Raw genomic sequence first — 19,407 nt, 5'->3', positions numbered from 1 at the left:
GCGAGGATTTGTTCACCTGACAGCATTTTTAACCAGTAGAATCGGTGTATTAGATTAAAAAGGGGAAATGAGTGCATGAAGAAATAGGAGCCCTTCTCCCTCATGTCCTTCATTTGTTCCCCTCTTCCTTGGTATGGAGGCATCGTTGGTAAGACAAAATAAAGGAGGCCCCTTTAGTGAGGGCCGGGGGCACCCTGAGTCAGGTGTGCTCTCCCCTGAGCACTTTCTCCAAATCAAACACCTTTTCCATGGTGGTTAAGGCCTTGATGAAAAGACCTCGGAAGGATTTCTGCAATAGCACCTCAGGTTGCTTTCCAATAGCACTGTGTAGGTCTCTATGGTAATGGAAGAGAAAACAACTATGTCCTGATAGGAATGTCTCTAAATGAAAAAAATATATGCAGTGTCGGGGCAAAAGTAAGCTTCCCGTTGTGAGCACGTGAAACACAGAGCTTATTCTTTTATTATTATTTACTACTTATTGTATTATTTTCCTATGAACAACTATATATGCTTGTTGCATTTTCCATGATGGAAAACAGTGGGACATCAGGCAGAAGGCCTGAGGGAAGTCCAGAAAGGAGCATAAAGGCCCTGGTAGACAGAAAAGAGAAGGAAGGTGTTAATAGGAAGAGAGAGTCTAGTTTGGCACTTCAAACATTTGTGTCACTTCAACTCTGACCGGGGACATTATTGCTTTAATGGCTAAATACATCCAAATAGAATAAGTACCAATTTTACATTTTAAAAAATTTAGTCAGATATTAGACAAACATTAGAGAGTATCTATATCATTCTTCCTTTGAATATAAAAGCAAAGGAACCAGTGCAAAATGAAAATGCAGAGCTCTTTGTTCAAAACTTATTAACAATTTGGCAACAGAGGAGCATTGAACCAGGTGAGGGGCCTTCTGAGTGTGGGACCTGTGTGTCTGCACTGGTCATACACTCATGAAGCTGGCCCTGCCCTACAATTAAGGTCAGATTTGGAGGGGTTCAACAAAACATTTTGGGGCCTCTAGTAATAAAATAATGCTATTATCCGAACAAAAATATCAGCATGTAGGGGATTACAAATATCACTACATAGAAAAGTAGTGGGTTATCAAACATCAGTTTTACCTCATTATTATGGTTAATTTGCCTTTGTAATCCAGTCCCTCAAAAATACACAAAACTTTATTTTATTTGAAAATTTCAAGGTAATCTTTGAGAAAAGTGGAGTTGTTCTGTAATAACAAAAATCTGAGCTTAGAATTATCTCAATGGAATTTCAGTTCAATGGGCAATTAATAAATATTTTCATTTAAGACAGGCACAGTATGACAAAGAGCATAACACAGACAACTCTCCACCACCAACTCACTTCTCATTCATTGAGAGTAGCCAACTTGGGCTCTGAGGTAACCTGGGAATAGAGGCTCATTCACCATGGAACAAAATAGAAGGACCTTGGATCCCTGACACCATGGCGTGCCAACCCGGCCTTGTGCTAACTACTTCAGGACATTTACAGCAGAGAAAACACTATTTTAGCCCACTATTATTTGAGATTTTTCTGCCACTCAGAGTCAAATCTAATACAAAAGTCTCGTGGGCTGTTGCACATACAGAACCTAAAATATGTGAGATTGGCTCAATGAAAGGGGTTGGAATATTCTCCTAAGAGCTAGAAAGGTAGCAACTCTTCTTACGTCTTAAAAACTTTTTAGGCTGAACCGGTTTGGCTCAGTGGATAGAGCATCGGCCTGCAGACTGAGGGGTCCCAGGTTCTATTCCGATCAAGGGCACGTACCTTGGTTGCGGGCACATCCCCAGTAGGAGGTGTGCAGGAGGCAGCTGATCGATGTTTCTCTCTCATCGATGTTTCTAGCTCTCTATTCCTCTCCCTTCCTCTCTGTAAAATATCAATAAAATATATTTTAAAAACACTTTTTAATAAAAAGTTACCTATGATAACTTGGAAGGCAGATCACTTCCTAACTAAGAATGTAGTCCTTGGGAAACAATTAGAAAGAATCTCTGGTACTTGTTGACTACCTCGAATTCTTACAAGCTTGAGCTAGAACTGGCCAGACTTCAAGCAAAGGTGGAAAGGACCTCAGCTCTGCTGAGAGAGGCCTACTCTGCCTACAACCTGCAATCAAAGGAAACTGAAAATGGAAGGAACTAGACCATCCCCAGATTTAAAGCCAAGCCTTTTATCCCACAACCAAAGCAGTTTTAACCAGTGTCTTAGAAACTACACTCTTAACAGTACATAGCCCCCTATCAGACCAAGAGCTAGATTTAAGATTTTTGCCTTCTCCAACCAGCCTATTGCTTTCGTTGATTTCATAGCCACCATTAAGCTGAGTGATGGGAATGAGCTGAACTATACCAACAGAGACCAAAATCTTCATGCAAAAAATTATGTCCAGACAAGTATTTTGGTTGTGGTTCCTGGCATATGAAACTGGCCAGTAGCAAACTGATTGGAAGTCTACTAAATTATTGAGAATTTTTTTTTTTTTTTTTACCAAAGCATTCCCACAAGTCTAGCCTGCAAAAGGCTGTAATTACTAAACTCCTAAAACACACTGGACATCTAATTCTGAACCAGCCAAAAGTGCGAATATGATGCAGTAAGCTCTCCAATGCCTACCTCAATTGTGGCCGTGGAAGATAATGAACAGGGAAGAATCTCCAGAGAGCAGTCACTGGGGCTACAGAGGATGATGGGCAAGGGATGTTTTCTAATTTATTTTTTAATCCTTGCCTGAGGCTAGGTTGTTTTTTTTTGTTTTTTCATTGATTCTAGAGAGAGAGAAAAGGAGAGGAAGAGAGACTCTTCAGTTCGAGGGCTGATGCTCTATCCACTGATCCAAACCGGCCAGGACCAGGGGGTCCATGTCTTGCAAGGAAGACTGCTGAATCAGTTTGAGACAGCAAGGCCTCGGAATACTCAGTGGCCATCAAGCCAGATGCACAAGCAGTCAGCACGGCTCATACGCAGGAGGGTGAATAGCAGCTTGCTCAGGTTCTGCTTTCAGCTTTCATAGAGGCCCGGCATGTCTATTAAGTTGTGTTAACATGTCGCAGTCGATGTGACGAACAGACTTGCAAATAGGTGTCAACCTCCACTGCAGGAGCCCACACCTTTCAGCTTATCAGGCAGTCGCAGTGGCTGCACTTGACACTTGGTAGGTTTCAAGATGGAGTTTGTGATGTCAGCTTCAAGATGGAGTCAGTCAAGTCATGCTAACTCCATGCTCTCCACACGCACCCCAACTGTGGATCGAACCTGCAACCTGGGTATGTGCCCTGACCAGGTATTGAACCCAAGACCTTTCAGTGCATGGGACAATGCTCCAGCCAACTGAGCCACACCAGCCAGGGTGGCAAACCTACTTCTCTTCTTCCTATACCCACTCCCTCTAATTATAAAGTGGATCCAATTAAAAAAGAAAAAAAGAAAGAAAGCAAAACCCCAAATAGAATTAAGGAAAGTTTAATTCTTGCTCACATGAGGTCCTCTGAGGCTTGTTTTCTTTGTGTGCTGGCCCTCTTTATAGGTGCTTTGGCATATGGCACCTCCTACTCAGCCCAGGCTTCCATAGTACTGCTACTGAATGCTTCCTTATCAAAGTGACATACATCACTTCTACACACAATCTACAGGCCAAAACCAGCCATGTGGCTACACCCCACTTCAAGGAGAAGGTAAGCACAATACTCTTGTTTGCCAGAAAACAGAGGAAAAGAAAAACTAAGTGAGCAGCAATGATGCTACCCATAGTGCATTACAGTCATCCAGATGTATGTCAATTTGACCTTCACTTTCTAAAATGTATAGTAAAAAATAACGAGCAGTTAAACTATGTATATGTGTTAGACCATCAAATAAAACTACTTCATGCATATTATTTTAGAGAATTTTTTTTTTTTTACTATTTAATGATCACATTATTTATGCTGGATTTATTCATGTCAATTTTTAATTTTTTTCTTTTTGCCTATGAATTTCTAACTAGGCAAAACCAGTTAAAATATTGTTGTAGGAATTGCCTTTACTCATAAATTATTGTAATTAGGCTTATCTCATAACCAATGAGTGACGTTTTATCAAAAAGGTCATTCCTGCCCTGGCCAGTGCTGGTCAGTAGTTAGAGTGTGGCCCCAAACACCAAAGGTTTAGATTCTCGGTCAAGGCACATGCCTGGGTTTCAGGTTTGTTCCCTGCCCTGGTTGGGGCTCATGTGGGAAACAACTAGTCAATGTGTCTCTCATCGATGTTTCTCTCTCTCTCTCTCTCTCTCTCTCTCTCTCTCTCTCTACCTCTCCTTTCCACTCTCTGAAAAGCAATGGGAAAAGTATCCTCTGGTGATGATTAGCAAAAAATAAAATAAAATTGATACTTCAAAATATAGCCTAAGTTTTCCTTTTTCCAAGTATTCTTGTAGCTTTTTGCTGCCACAACAGTTTGGGCCTGAATTTTATTTTCATAGGTTCAAAGATAGATTTTTTTTTTATTTCTGTTGAATTTTGTCATTAGATAATACCTATTTTTAAGAAAACCATTTTAGTAAATTAAACTGTATCTAAAAAGGGAATAAAGAGGAAGAAATAAACATGAAACAAGATGATTTAACAGAGGGAAAAGACTACACAGAGCTTACTTGGGAAACAGTTCTCCATGCGTCTCTCACATTTCTGCACGTCATGCAAACCGACGAACTGACTTTTTTTCTGGATTATCTTTTAAAGGATGTTTGCATGGAGAACAACCTTGAAAGACAGAAGTATATCTCTTCAGAGCAGAGGGCAGGTTTGTTTGACGCACAGTATGATTAAGAGAATGTTTTCCTCTGGAGCAAAGTTTGGGCAGGCTCACTTGCAGCCCCCTTATAATTGATTGGGGTTTCCTAAACTCCAGGGTACTCATGTGTATCTGTGGCACTCATGTGTGTTACTGCTCATCACCTGCATGAGACTTGTGGAGCATGAATGGCATGATGCCTGACATGTTAGGAGAATAAAGTCCTTTTTCTCTGACCTAGGAATCTCATGTTTTTGGTCAGCACCCAAAAAAACTGTGTCGAGCTAACTTGACAGCTTTTGGCAACAAGAATGAGATTCTCTCCAACATGGCTTTCTGGAAAGGAAAGGACAAAGGTCCTAAAGAACTGAATTGTGGATCATGAAAACATGTAGGACTCAGTAGTGAAGTTCTTGCCCAAACAATAAGCAAAGGTAGATGGGGGGTGGAGTGGGCGGGTGGAGTCTCCCACTGTCCTACCTAGTCGTGATATTTAGAGTCTGTGTGGCAAAAGGTAGATTGAAACAAGTCACCTGAGCGGTGCTTTAGTTGTTGCTCGCTCTCCTTTGGTAGGGAAGAGAAAGGGTCAAGGAATTGCCACACTGATGGAGGGCACACTGATGGTGGTCTGACAACATTGGAACTTAGTTTTAACTGAGCCCTGAGCAGCTTCGCAGTCACTCAAAATGGAAAGTAAATATACTTGAATTACTGGCATGGAGCCACTCTCTCTCTACACACCCCTAGATTCCTCCCTTATCCCTTTTACTCTGACCTCAGCTCTTTCAAGAGAAAGTCAACTGGAGGTGGGGTTGAGTCTCCCTGACCCCAAGAGGGAACAAAAACTATATCCACACTTCCAAGTATGCTGGGGAAGTTAGGGAGTGAGGATGCAAACTTCTATGGCTCTGTTGAACATAGGCACCCAAGTCAGCCATTCTACCAAGTTCCAAGAGAAAAGACAGTGTCCAGATTCTACATATACTAGAGGCCTGGTGCACGAATTTGTGCACAGATAAGGTCCAGCCAGCCATCCCTGATCAAGGTTGGGGGGGGGGGCCGATGAGGGGGAGCGGCCAGGGGGTGGGGCTGCGGGCAGTTGGTGGGCTGGTTGAACTCTCTGTTGAGGGGACAATTTGCATATTAGCCTTTTATTATATAGGATGATTTGGTCAGGGTTTGCAGTAGGGATATGAAGCTAATATGACCTTGTCTTCTATGACATTATTTAATCCTTATTTTTCTTCTATTTCTCTAAGAGGCCCTCAGTTTTCTTAAATGGCTACTTCTTGTAAGACCACATCATCAATTAGAAATTCTTTTAAAAAAATAGAATTCAGGAGAATTTAGGATGAGGGGGCTATCATCAGCCTTTAAGGGGAAATATCTGAATTGCCATGATTAGAGGTAAGCTGAAATATTTATGTTTTCAAAATGAGGCATTGGTTGAAAATGAATGAGGGACACTGTCATAAGCGACCCTTTTTTTCCACAGTTTTATTTTTGGTGGTCTTTCCCTCCACACTTTTAGATATATGATTTCATCTACATTGTAGAATCTATTTATATGTTTATGGTTCTCAAGTCTATATCTCCAGTTCTAACATATCAAGTTCCAGATCAGCTTTTTCAAATGCTTATCAACTTGGCTTTTCCACAAGCACATCAACCTAATATATTAAAACAAAACAAAACAAAAAACAACAACAACAAAACACTGAAACAATCCTTATCTCTTTAAATATTCCCTCCTTTCCCAACATGATTAATAGAGTCAACATCCTCAAATCTCCCCAGTAGAAATTCATCCTGGAGTCCCTCCTCTTCTTAACCATCCACACCCAAATCCTATCCATTTTCTTTCAGAAATATATTTAAAATATGACCATTCTTCCCCATTTCTACTGCCACTAATTTAACTCAGGGTCTTATGATTTCTATCCAAGCCTAATGACACAGGTCTCTCTTCCCCATCATTCTCCTCTACAATCCATTTTTACACTCTTGCCATAATTAATTTCTTATCAAATAAATATGATTATGCCCCTTCCCCTTTTTTACATTTTCCCCTGATTTCCCACTGGCTATCCTATAAAGGCCAAGTTCTTTGGTCTGGGTACAGTGCTTCATGATGTAACCCTAATATACACTTCCAATTTCATTTCCTTCCACTCTCTACCACAATCCTAAACTCCAAACCACAATGAACTTCTCACATATCTTTTCAAAACTCTATGCCTTTGCACATTTTATTCTCTTTGCCTGAAATGCCCTTTCTTCCTCTTCTGTATATAACAAATCCCCATTCTTTATTCAAGGCTCTCCAGGGTTTACCTCTTCTGTCCTCTAGCAGATACCACAGCACTTATTTCTGTGTATTTGATTTACTTCTTCATGTGTTTACCTCTTCCACTAGACTGAATTCTTTAAGAGTAAGGATCATAGGCTTTTCATTTTTGAGTGCTGGATGCCTAGGCAAATGTCTTAAATATGCATGAACAAAAGCTTATTGACTTAATAACTTAATTTCTCATGTCAAATCAAAATCCAGTGAATGCCTTGGCCTGGAATCAGTTCTTGAACAACTGAATGCTGCTATTTTAAATATTTTCCATATTTTATATTCTATACAGTTTATTCTTTGAAAACTTCATTCCTTGACAACATTCATTTTGATTTTTCTTTTCTTTTTTATTTTAGTGAGAGAGAGAGAGAGAGAGAGAGAGATATCAATTTGTTATTCCACTTATTTATGCATTCATTGGTTGTTTCTTGTATGTGCCCTGACCAGGTTTTGAACCCAAAACCTTGTTATATAAGAACAATGCTCTAATCAACTGAGCTACCCCAAAAAGGTGTTTATTTTTTTTTCTATTTTTGTTTACATTTTTTTCTTCTTTTAAAATTTAGGTATAATTGACATTTAGTACTATATTTCAGGATTACAACATAATAATTAGATATTTATATAATAAATGATTACCATAATGAGTTCATTTCGGTTATTTAAATGAACATAATGAACTATCACATAAGAAAAAAACAAGTTTAAATTTTGCTTTATATTAAAATTTTAAGAGATTTGATAAGGGAAAATATTGAAACTAATAGCTAAATTAAGGATGAGGGGCACCTATGAATTATCCTTGCATCCCTAAGGGTAATGAAAAATCAAAAAGGTAATCATTTGTGTACATATAATCACATCATGTGTTATAATGTTAGGAATGCCATTAATAAAATAAGAGTTTGAAGATCCCAAAAGATTATCTGGCTTCTAAGATTATATATAGACTAGGGGCCCAGTGCACAAATTCGTGCACCTTGAAAGGAACTGTGGGTGGCGAGGCTGTGGTAGCACAGGAGTGGGTCTCCTCCCATCCTTCAAGACCCTGCCTGGCCCCTCCCACTGTGGACCCCAGTCCTGTCTACCGGCAGCCCCCCTCCCACTGCCACCACTCCCACATGTTGACGGCACTGGCCCCGCTCATACCCGTTGATGGCGTAGAGCAATTGGGGCCAGCGCCATCAGTGGGTGTGAGCAGTGGCTGCTGCCCCCGTCACCCCTCAGGAGCAGGGGGAGTGGAGAAGCCCTCAGGGCGATCAGGGCCAGCAGCTGCTGCTCTCACCTGCTGATGGCACTGAGTGATTGGGACCGGTGCTAGGCAACACCAATGAGTGCAAGCAGTGGCTCCAGCATTGGCTGTGGGTGCGAGCAGGGCCAGTGCTGGCAGTGGGGACAAGCAGCGGCTCCAGTGCTGACAGCGGGTGTGAGCGGGGCCAGCACCAGCAGCAGGTGCGAGTGCTGGGCGGGACTGCCGCGTGGGAACAAAGAATTTTCAGTAACCACCACAGGCTCACCCCAAGGACAGCAACCAGTGCCCTGCCTTGGTCTGGCGCCCCCACTCACCTGCTCCACCATCCTGCCATGGCCAATGCCTGCCATGCTCCACACACACCCCCTGGTGGTCAGTGAACATCATAGCAACCGATTGTTCAGTTGTTCGGTTGTTTGGTTGTTCCGCCATTCAGTCTATTTGCGTATGAGCCTTTTATTACATAGGATTCTGTTCAGAGTGTCGATTTCACAATGGTTGCACCTGGCTATAAAGCAAGTTGGGTTTGGGCATAGCATTTTTCAGTATACTGCATTTTATCTGGTCATTTTATCAAATTGATCAAACACCTCCTATGCTGACTCAGAAATACGTAGGTGGGAAATGAGAGGCAAGAAGCAATTCATAAAGAAGGATGGGAAAATACCAAGGTAACATGTGTTTTATATTTAACTAGTGGCCCAGTGCATAAATTCGGGCACATTGAAAGGAAATTAATTAGAAGAAATATTTTAATATTGCTGTTTGCCCTTTCTCTATAATAGAAGTATCAACCAAATTCACGATCAACAATGACAGATCAAAACACACATGTGTGATTGGCACCAGCGAGAGCTTTATATGTATCACATATGCACGAGTCAACTTAGCCTTTTATATATATAGAATAAACTTGCTTAATTAAATCTGCTTTCTGATTTAGCTAAACTTTTTCCACCCCAGTGAAGCACCCCAACTCTCTTTCAAGTAATCGTCAGCAACACAGCAATAAACATGAACACGAAGCAGATTATTGTAGATCACTTAGAGAGGATAGAGGGTAAAATATCTAATTGCAGCAGTGTTTGATTATATTCTGCACAGTGAGAAAACCTGAAGTCATTTTCAAGGTCCACCATTTCTTACTTCTTTTCAGTTGGGTCAAGTTTCTAAGCTTTCTAAATCTCCGTTTTCTGGCTAATGAAAAGAAAATAGGATTCCACCGAATCTCCTATCTACCTACCCCAGGTCTTCTGTGAGGATCAAATGAGATGAAGCATGGGAAAATGCTTCACAGACATTTGGTCAAAGTGTGAAATGTTTGCACCTGGCTATAAAGCAAGTTGGGTTCCTGGGCTGAAGAAACTGCAAGGAGGCTAGTTGCTATGGAGAGGAAGCCGGGCGTTGCTAAGTGACGTCATTACCTGGCGCACACAGCCACCATTTCCGGACTGGGCTGGGTTGTGGGCCGCATTTTGCACCATGGGGTCTCAGCAGCATCAGTTGCGATTTGGTGGGCTGTCCGGAGTGGTAGCAGGGCCTGTGTCTCACTTGGGGGAAGCTGACTGTTGTTCTGTGGGCACTAGGTCCATGGTGCCAATTCTCTGTAAATGGCCAGTGCGCATCACGGCAGCTTCTGCGTTGAGCGTCTGCCCCCTGGTGGTCAGTGTTCATCATAGCTACCAGTTGGACAGACAGCATATTAGCTTTTTATATATATTTAATGTGACCTGGTCTGTATCCATAGGTTGATGAAACTTGAAGAAATCTGAGTTACCTACCTTAGCTATCCTAGGAAATTACAAGTTCCTTGAGGACAGAGAGCTTTTATTCATCCTACCTTTTCTCCAGGTAAAACATTCTGAATGCGTCTTTGCAGAATTGTATTAAATGGGATGCTTTAATCTTTCCTTACAAAATTTAGATGATATTCTAATAAAGCATATTCACCTGCTGCCTGATAAAATATAACACATGTGCATCAGAAAGAATGAAAAGACTTGCTTTTACTCTTATGTAGCATTTAACGGAAATAGAGAAATATTTTTAGACCATCTTGGGGCAAAGGAACCTACAAAGTAATTGCTGACTCAATCCTGAAGATGAAAAGAGTTTATTTCTGTCAACTAAAAGAGATAGTACTGAAAGCAGACCCCAGGGAAAGGAGAAATATTTTTGTTTCACAGCATAGAGAGTTGTGGTTGCAAAAAGAATGAGATGGCAAGCAAAACAAAACTTTAGTGTTAATTTATTACAGAGCCCTTTTAAGTCTGAGATGCAAAAAGAATAATTCAACCAAAAGATAACTTGGAAAATATCTTCTAAAAGTCTCCTAAAATTTAAAATTTAGCAATGTGAAAAATGAGAACCATTCTTATAACACTGGCAAGATAATTAAGCTATAAAATGGCCTCACAATTTCATGCTCAGTCTGTACTTATCTGTAACCTCTACAACTTTTATTTATTCTGAATGGGCTGGGCAGTGAAACCCATAAGATCCACCCTCTGGGACAGAGCCATTTTAAATACAGTGCTCTGCCTACTCATCAGACACAAAAAGGCAGTGAATCATTCATCTTCTAACCAAAATTAAGCTGGTTAATTGCATGGCTATCAACCTTGACAGTTAATGTTTACCTTCAAAATTTGGGGTAAAGGATAAATGAGTTTTCAACAACAACAAAAAGAATGAAGTGGACCATTAATGAAATTCTAACTAGAGTGAACTAAATATTTTTTTTTATAAAAATGGCAGTAGTAAATGTTTTAAAGATGTATTGCTTCTTGTTTTACAGTCTGTCTTTTTTCTTGACCACAACCAGAATAGGATATAATAATTCTAAAATAACAACCTCCTAAGTTATGTTATTGTAGAGTAGTTTTACAGCCCAACCCAAGGTAAAATAAACATCAGTAATGAATTGTCCCCATGAACCAACCTAAGGAAAGCCAGTCACTAAAAACTAGTACATTTTTTAAAGCCTGAAAAGGTAGAAATCTGAGGTATGATAGTTTCATTGTTAATTTATGTCATCCAAAATTTCATCCAACTAAGAGCATTTATTTAATTAGGAAATAACATCTTAAGAATTGTGTTGACTCTAGATGTAATCATTTACAAACTGCTGATAAACTTGGTAATATTTTAAAGGGTAAAATTGTTCATTTATTCAGCAATAGTTGCTGAAATTTAGTGAAACCAAGATGCTATTTAGTTTTAGTCAAAAGTAGGCGACAAATATTTTTTTCTCATTATAGAACGAAGAGGTGACTGATTCATCACAATAATTTTTGTTTACATATTAGTCATTTGGAATCCAAGAAACTCAATATGTCATGGGGGGGCGGGTGTGCAATAGGAGTCATAGCTGAAAATGAAGTTGCTATTTTTACATACTCTTTCTGTAAAATTCAGGCATTTAGAGAAACATACTTCCCTTGATTAAATGTCCTGACTTGGGTAGAATTTAATAACATGTTTATTCTAAACTGACTTGTATTACCTTGATGCTATAAATGTTGGCAACAAATTAAATGTTTTGTTCTTTCATGTACCTCCAAGAAGCTTTTCTAGACTCAATCATTCTTTGGAAACAAACACCTGATTAGCTTATTGATGACATACAGAGGTGAAATAAAAAGTAAATAAAATATATTTTTTTATTCTAAATAGCAATATTTCTAAACTAGGATTCTCTTAAATTCTTCTATTAGCCTAGGTTGAAAAATTAAATAAATAAACCAATTCATAAATTTAAGTCACATAAATCAGGAAAATGCATTCTTATTTAATGTTTTAGATTTTTTCCATCAATAAATTCTCATTAATAAATGAGTCTTTATAGCCCATCAACTTCAGAGCTAATGATGAGGCTTTGTACTTAGTATGGTGTCTTTCATCTTTGGCCTTTGAATCCCTTTATGGGCCTTAATTAATTCTCACCACACCCCTCTGTAGTATCAGTAGCCCCTTCTTATAGTTGAGGAAATAAGACAAAAAAGATTAGTATGAGATCTGCCCAGTGACATAGAATAAAGCAGGAACTCATTCAGTGTGAGCTACAAAACACACAGACAACCATGCTATTAGCCTCTTCCTTTCTCCTTCCTATCAGTATCAATTTTTAACATCCTCAACAGAAAAAGATTCTCATTTAGAAACATAGTTAAGATGAATTACTTTTTCACTCTGAAAAATTTACATTGCTTCTCTGAAAATTTATTTTATTGCTTCCTCTTTGCTATAAAATGGATTTTTGACATTTTGTAACAAAATGTACAAGTTGGTACCCTGAGGAAATTAGACTATGGATTACTTATAGTTACATATAAAACTTTTAGGAACTGTCTAGCATACAGTATCGGATCATTTATAGGGACATTTTAGAGTCCACAAGGCCATTCACCTAGAAATCTTTATGGCAATATTGTTATGCTACAACCTCATGAAGTGACTCGTGTTGGCTTGTTCAGGCTTGTGCTCTCTGTGAACTGAAGACCTGCCATACACCCAGTTACAACTAGTTTGTCTGCTATTGCATTATGCCTCACGTTGACTGAAAGTAAATCTAAATCTCCATTTCTCTATTAGAGTTCAATGGCAAATGTCTGCTACCAAAGCAAAATGACGAGAAAACGAACACTTTTTCTGTCACTAATTTCTCTCTCTTTTTTTTTAAACATCCAAAAAAGTTTATTTTAAGGCTTACCCAAATCCAATGGCTTTATTTTTCTACCCCTCACATGACTAGCATCTCTTATTAAAAGAGAAAATGCCATTTCCCCCCAAAATTATTAATAATCACAGGTTTCTCAAAATTATATTTTAATGCCTTGTCTCAATGAAAATGCTTATTGGGAGATGTCTCTATTATTGGATTTATTCTAAGTTTGGTTTGTTTATGCTGCTTGGTTTTCTTACAATGTTCTCCTACTACATTAATTGTATAAGATCATGCTATGAACAAATGGTCTCTCTCTTTTTTCGTAATGAACTCTTCCTTCTTTCCTCTGGTCTTCTTTGAATAATTTGTATAAAACACAAAGCAATGATTACCTTTGTGGAAAAGGTAAAAAGAGGAAAGGCAAAACCACATCATTTTAATTTTGAAACTATACTATTCAAATATTTTATTCTTCACCCTTCATGCCCACTCACCTGCCTTATATAAAACCACCAATTTTTAAATTTAGGGTATTATTTGTCATAGGATTTCAGCAGTAAATATTTTGTTTTAAAATTCTGCTATACTAAATTAAATCATAGTATGGTTAAAATTCACCAATTATATAAAGTTCACATATAGTAGTATATGGTTTAAGGAAAATAGTAAGACTTTTCAAATGTATCAAAGTCAGATTGAGCCCTGTTAAGCAAATATCAATTGTTGGATGCTTAAAATATTTTCCAAAGTCCACCAGTGGCTATATAGCATGGACATGTTACAAAATCTTTTATTCATAAAATATAAATATGTTCTATTTTTCTCAAATGAGAGTTTTCCAAAAGACACATATTTTGATATTTATTGTAACTTATAATGAAATTCTTATTCTAAGGTTTGGATAGAATCAGTTATACTTATTTGTCATACACTTCCAAATATTTATTTTAGGGAGTAGTTGATAAACCTGCCTGTTCTATCTGGTTTCTTAAAACTGGGTCAATTTCACCATTTGGTGCTAAGCACCATTCATCACCCTTATCTCTCTAACAGCTAATCTAAGTAGTAATATATTAGCATTCCCTCTTTTAAACTCATGCAGCAAACTATAAACTCAGCATTGCAAAACAAAGAAAAAACAAACTGCAATAACCCTTACTGATTTAGGGGTAGAAAGCTTGGTAAACTATTTTCAACTCAAAATAAAGTTTTGAAATCATTTTCATTCAGTTAGCAGATTCTTTCCTGTGCAATACTAGGACATCATAGAGTATATTTAATGAGCTGTGCAAGTAATGAAGCCTTTTTGCTCTTTTAAAGTTCATGTCAAAAATAGAGTGAAGCACACTAAATTCTCACATTGTAGTAAAAGCCCTCTTCAGTTTCCTAGATGACTGTCAGTTGCTGTGTATCATGCCTTTTATGGTACAATATGAATCTGTAGTAGTGGTAGTATTTCTAATAAACATTCTATCATGCCTTAATAAACTGGACTCTCATGTGCTCCGGGCACATTTGAGCTCAGTTTCAAAAGCTCTTTCATTTTTCACTGAATGCAATTCACCAAAACCTCCTCCCTCTTTTCCAGAATCAACTCTTCATTGTTGCTTCTCTTGTTGACTTACAGTGAATGAAAAACTGTTCTGGTATTATAAAACTGGTCTGTTTTTATGCAAGATTAGCTCTGCTGAATATATACATTTACTTGAAATACATTATGAATATATAGTACATATATATTTATTTACTTGAAAGCAGACAATATTAAGGTGAATGAAGTAGATAATCTATAATAATAAAAGCATAATATGCTAATTAGACCGGACAACCTTCCTGGCGAAGCTGGAGCTGTGAGGGAAGCCCGGGTCCTGGGTGCCAGGGGGAAGCCGGTGCCGGCAGCCGGGGGAAGGAAGGCCTACTCTTGCACGAATTTCGTGCATTGGGCCTCTAGTAGATAATAAAGGAGAGCATTTATTCACCATAAAACATTTCTCTGTGCCAAGCAATGGATCAGGCACTGGGGATACAAGACGCAGACCCAATCCTTGTTCTCAATCCTTGCTCTCAGATAACTGACAATCTAGTTAGAATAGAAACTGTTTTCTTCCTTTGCATTCATGACAAACCATTCATTTCCCACCCTTCTAATTTTTATCTCCCTAGTCTAGGCACTTATCACTTCCTTTTAGATCACTACAGTGGTCTCTTCTAAAGGTCTTCCAACCTCTGGTAAACCCATCCTTTTGATCTTCCTGGATTCATTATTCATCTTAACTTCTACTTTGATTATATTTATATAGGTTTGAAAATTTCAAGAATAAATGCTGTTGAAATAAAGTTTAATTTCTTAATCTAGCCTCAGCCTCAATGCTTTAAATTCAGATGTCAATCTACTCAGTTTCCGATATACGACACACATTTTCCCACATTTCCACCCTGAATTACACTGTTCCCAGTGTTTAGAATTCCCTCTATTGAGATCCTATCCATCTAAGGTAAAGTTCATACGCTGCTTCTTCCATAAAGCCTACCCAGAATTCCTCTAGCAGAAACTGATCTCTCTGTCTCTCAATCTCATCTAAATGCTTTAAGCTCTTTCTTTGTATCACTCTACGGCGCCAGTCAAATACTACCTTGTATTGTTATGTTTATTTATTTCTTCCTTACAATCATATAAAACCACCACATAACTCTTGGTATGTGTCATATATACTGAGCACTCAGTAAACATGTGTGAGGTGTTGAATGAATTCGGTAGGAGGAACAAGCAAGTGTGCAGAGATGAGAGCAAATATGTAGGAGGAGATAAATGTCATGGAAAGTCTTGTTAATGTAAAAGAAGTGAAACTTTAATATCAAAGAAAGGGATTTTGTTCATAATTGTATGTTGATTTATAGTTTCCATACAAGAACTTTCCAATTTCTCAAATACTAGTATACAATTCATTTTTTTTACATAATATGGGGGAGGTACAAAAAGGTGTTGAGGTCAGTGGGTAAAATCATTGTGAAAATTCCAGGAGAGAGGGGAAAATTAGAATATCTCAAAGAGAACTTGCTCCAAATGGCAGCATTATTTGTATCCAGGCAACTAAGTGACCAGCTTCTACGAGCTGAATTATCTAATCTCTTTGTATTCAAGGTTATGATGTCATTGTGGTAAGTAGGTCCATTTGGGACTGGAGTAACTTTTCTGATTACTTGATACATTTAACCTTCCTCTGGTTCACATAGCTTTGAGGTGAACAGTCTTCTGACCACCAGAAGGTGTAGGATGGATGGTGTTTTGAAAAGGATATACAAGGAGAGAAGAGGAAAGAGACTGCAACTGTTATAAGTACTACAGGAGTTGCCTCCCCCTAAAAGCAGCTGGTTCCCAAGCCTTTTGCCTGCTTCCCCATTGCAGTCTTCCTTCCTTCCATCTCTTAAGATACAGCAAATGATTCAAAGGAGATGCTACAAGGTAAAGCGTTTGCTTGCCTCTAGATGAAGAAATGCTAAGACACTACCTAATGAATACCATTCTCCCGCTCTCTACTCTGCAGCAGAGAAGGTTGCGTAATCCCACCCAGGAATGGAGTCAGGAGAAAAGCTCCTTCCCCTCCTCCACCACCACTGTAAGGAAATGCAACAAGCAAATGCTCTTTAGGTTGTATTTAGGCCTCAAAGCTCTTGAAAAGGGTGAATTTCCGGTAGGGCAAGATAGTCTTGGGGAGGAATTCTTCAAGCATACAAGGTCAAAATACCCTGGAGAATAACACGAGAAAGTATTTGCCTAGGCTTGTGGAACAATCTGCATTTATTCAAGCCGGAGATAATGGGGCAGATTCGAGGGCCTCCCACACTGGAAAGTGTGCTTAATGACCTGGCATCCTGAGAACTTATCCAGACTAGAGGGAGAAAGTGTAACCTTACAAATGAGCTTCTGTGAGGATTCTTCTTACTACATTTCCCATTCCTGTTGAGAATGGAGCTAGCTGCACATGTGGTAGCCAGATGCCCCCCCCCCCCGCCCTCCCCCTCCCCCCCCCCCCCCCCCACACACACAGAGTTCACTCAGAGGATGAAGTGGCTGGGGCACAAGAGAAGATGGGTCAGCCTCCTACTGTACACTAGCACATAGTCAAATCAAACTTCTCTTTTTAATAGCTCAGAGTAATACCTTTTGATTGATAAAATCCAGAGTACTGTATATTTCCAAATTACACATAGATTAATTTCACACTCTGCTCAGGAGGATAAATCCATTTTCAAATAAACTACAAGTTGTAGGTCCTGGCTATGTAGCTCAGTTGGTTAGAGAGTCGTCCTGATATGCGAAGGTTGTGGGTTTGATCCCCAGTCAGGGTACTTAAAAGAAGCAACCAATGAATGTATAAATAAGTGGAACAACAAATTGATGTTTCTCTCTTCTTTCTCTCCCTCTTTCTCCCACCCCCTCTCAAATCAATTTTAAAAATAAACTAAAAGTTTTCATTTCTGTCATTTTTATTATGTTGTAATGATTTTAAAACAGTAGACAGGACAGACAAATCTTAAATGTATAAGATATTAAATACTTCTGAACACTATGATAGCTTATAAAGATGATTTCAAACTCACAAATGTTCTCTAAAAGTTACCACTTCAGCTCATGCACAATAATTAATTCAAAAAGAGTGCACATAGTTGAAGCACTGAAAGATGGCCAAGTTCCTTCTGAACCATTAGAAATAAACTTGTGTTTAGTTTTTTGAAAACCAATTTAAAGGAAATAAAACACAATAAAAAACAAATACTTGGAAGTAACATTTTTATGTAGCACAGTTTATGTTGCAAAAAATAATACAGTATTTAGTGCTTCAACCCAGGAATAAAGATTCAGCGTGCCCGCAACACCTGTTGCCTACTCCATCCCCACATTCCTGTTTACATTTCTTCTACATTAAACTTTCAAGTTCCTTTACTGGGCCTTTCTCTTCACTTTTCTTCCTCACGCTTCAAATGTATCCAGGCATTTCCTTTCCTAGAACTCCTGCTCATGATAAACTGGTCTACTTATTGTTTCCTGAACATAACATTCACATTCTTTCCACCTTCATGGTTCAACTCAAACCCTTCCCCAAGTGTCTTCCCACTTGTCTATTACCTTTCTTGAAGATCTGATTTAAGTGGTTCCTTACCAACAGATTTGCACACATCCACCCTTGTGTGGAACACCCCCTTCCCTGTACTCTGGCAAGTATCATCTGGGCTACCATTTGGCTTTTACTAAATGCTTCCATCCATTGCTATACTGCGTATATTTATTCCCTTTCCCCAAGGTCAAGCATCAGGTCTACTGTCAATTTATCCCCAGAAACTAGAACTAAAACGTACTCAGTACTGTTGCTGATAATAATGTTGCTGTGATGATAACGGGCCTATAGAAAACAAAGACTAGGGTGGACTCTCTTAGGAAATTATTAACCACAAAACAAAACGACGACGAAAAAAACCACATGAATTTACCTCACTGAACCCACCCTGCTTCTTTCCTAAATTCAACAGATATAAAAGTAGCTTATACTATGTGTTAACCAATAATTACCTATATCCTCATGAGTGAGATTCAGTTTGGTATACATCTTTTAAGACTGCATTTTAAAATTACCTGTACTGCACACTATATATAAAAATGTTATTCAAAAGTAGAGTGTCTCACACTTGAAAACTCAGTAGAGAAAAATTATTTCTATGGATTTTATTTATTTAAGCCAAATTTTTAATGTTTCCCTCCCTCCCCCAAGTGCTATAGTAATTTCCTTATCTGTGCTAACCAATCATGGTTTACATATACCTCTGAGTTCTCTTATTATTCATAATGCTTGAATTTGGCAAGAGACATACATACCTGAGAAGATGTTATGTCATCCTTTGAAAACCCTCTATATCTGAGAATCAGAATTCCTTAATTCTAGTCTCTCTCGGGTCCTACTATTATGTCACTTTCCTATCAATAAAATGGGAATAATAAAATCAATTCTTTTTCTATTGCATACTAGATGATAGATGTGAGATAACTGATCTGAAAATCCTTGGAGGAAAGGCAATAAATGAAGGCACAGTATGGCTCATTAAGATGAAAATCTGAGATAACCAAGACTCAAATCTCTTCATTGCCTGAAAAAAAAGTCTTAAAAGTTACTAAGCACCTATAATGTGCCGCATAGAGCATTGCCTGGGAATTCAAAGATAAATAAGACCCAGGACAAGTCCCAGATCTCAAAACATAATTAAGACAAAGAGTTAAACAAATAGATCAAAGGTCAGCAAGCTACACTGCCTGTTTTTATAAGGTTTGTGAGCTAAGAATGGTTTTTATAGAT

The sequence above is a fragment of the Plecotus auritus genome (assembly GCF_963455305.1).
Source record: "Plecotus auritus genome assembly, chromosome: 1".
In the NCBI taxonomy this organism is placed as follows: Eukaryota; Metazoa; Chordata; class Mammalia; order Chiroptera; family Vespertilionidae; genus Plecotus; species Plecotus auritus.
This window is presented reverse-complemented; position numbering follows the sequence as displayed.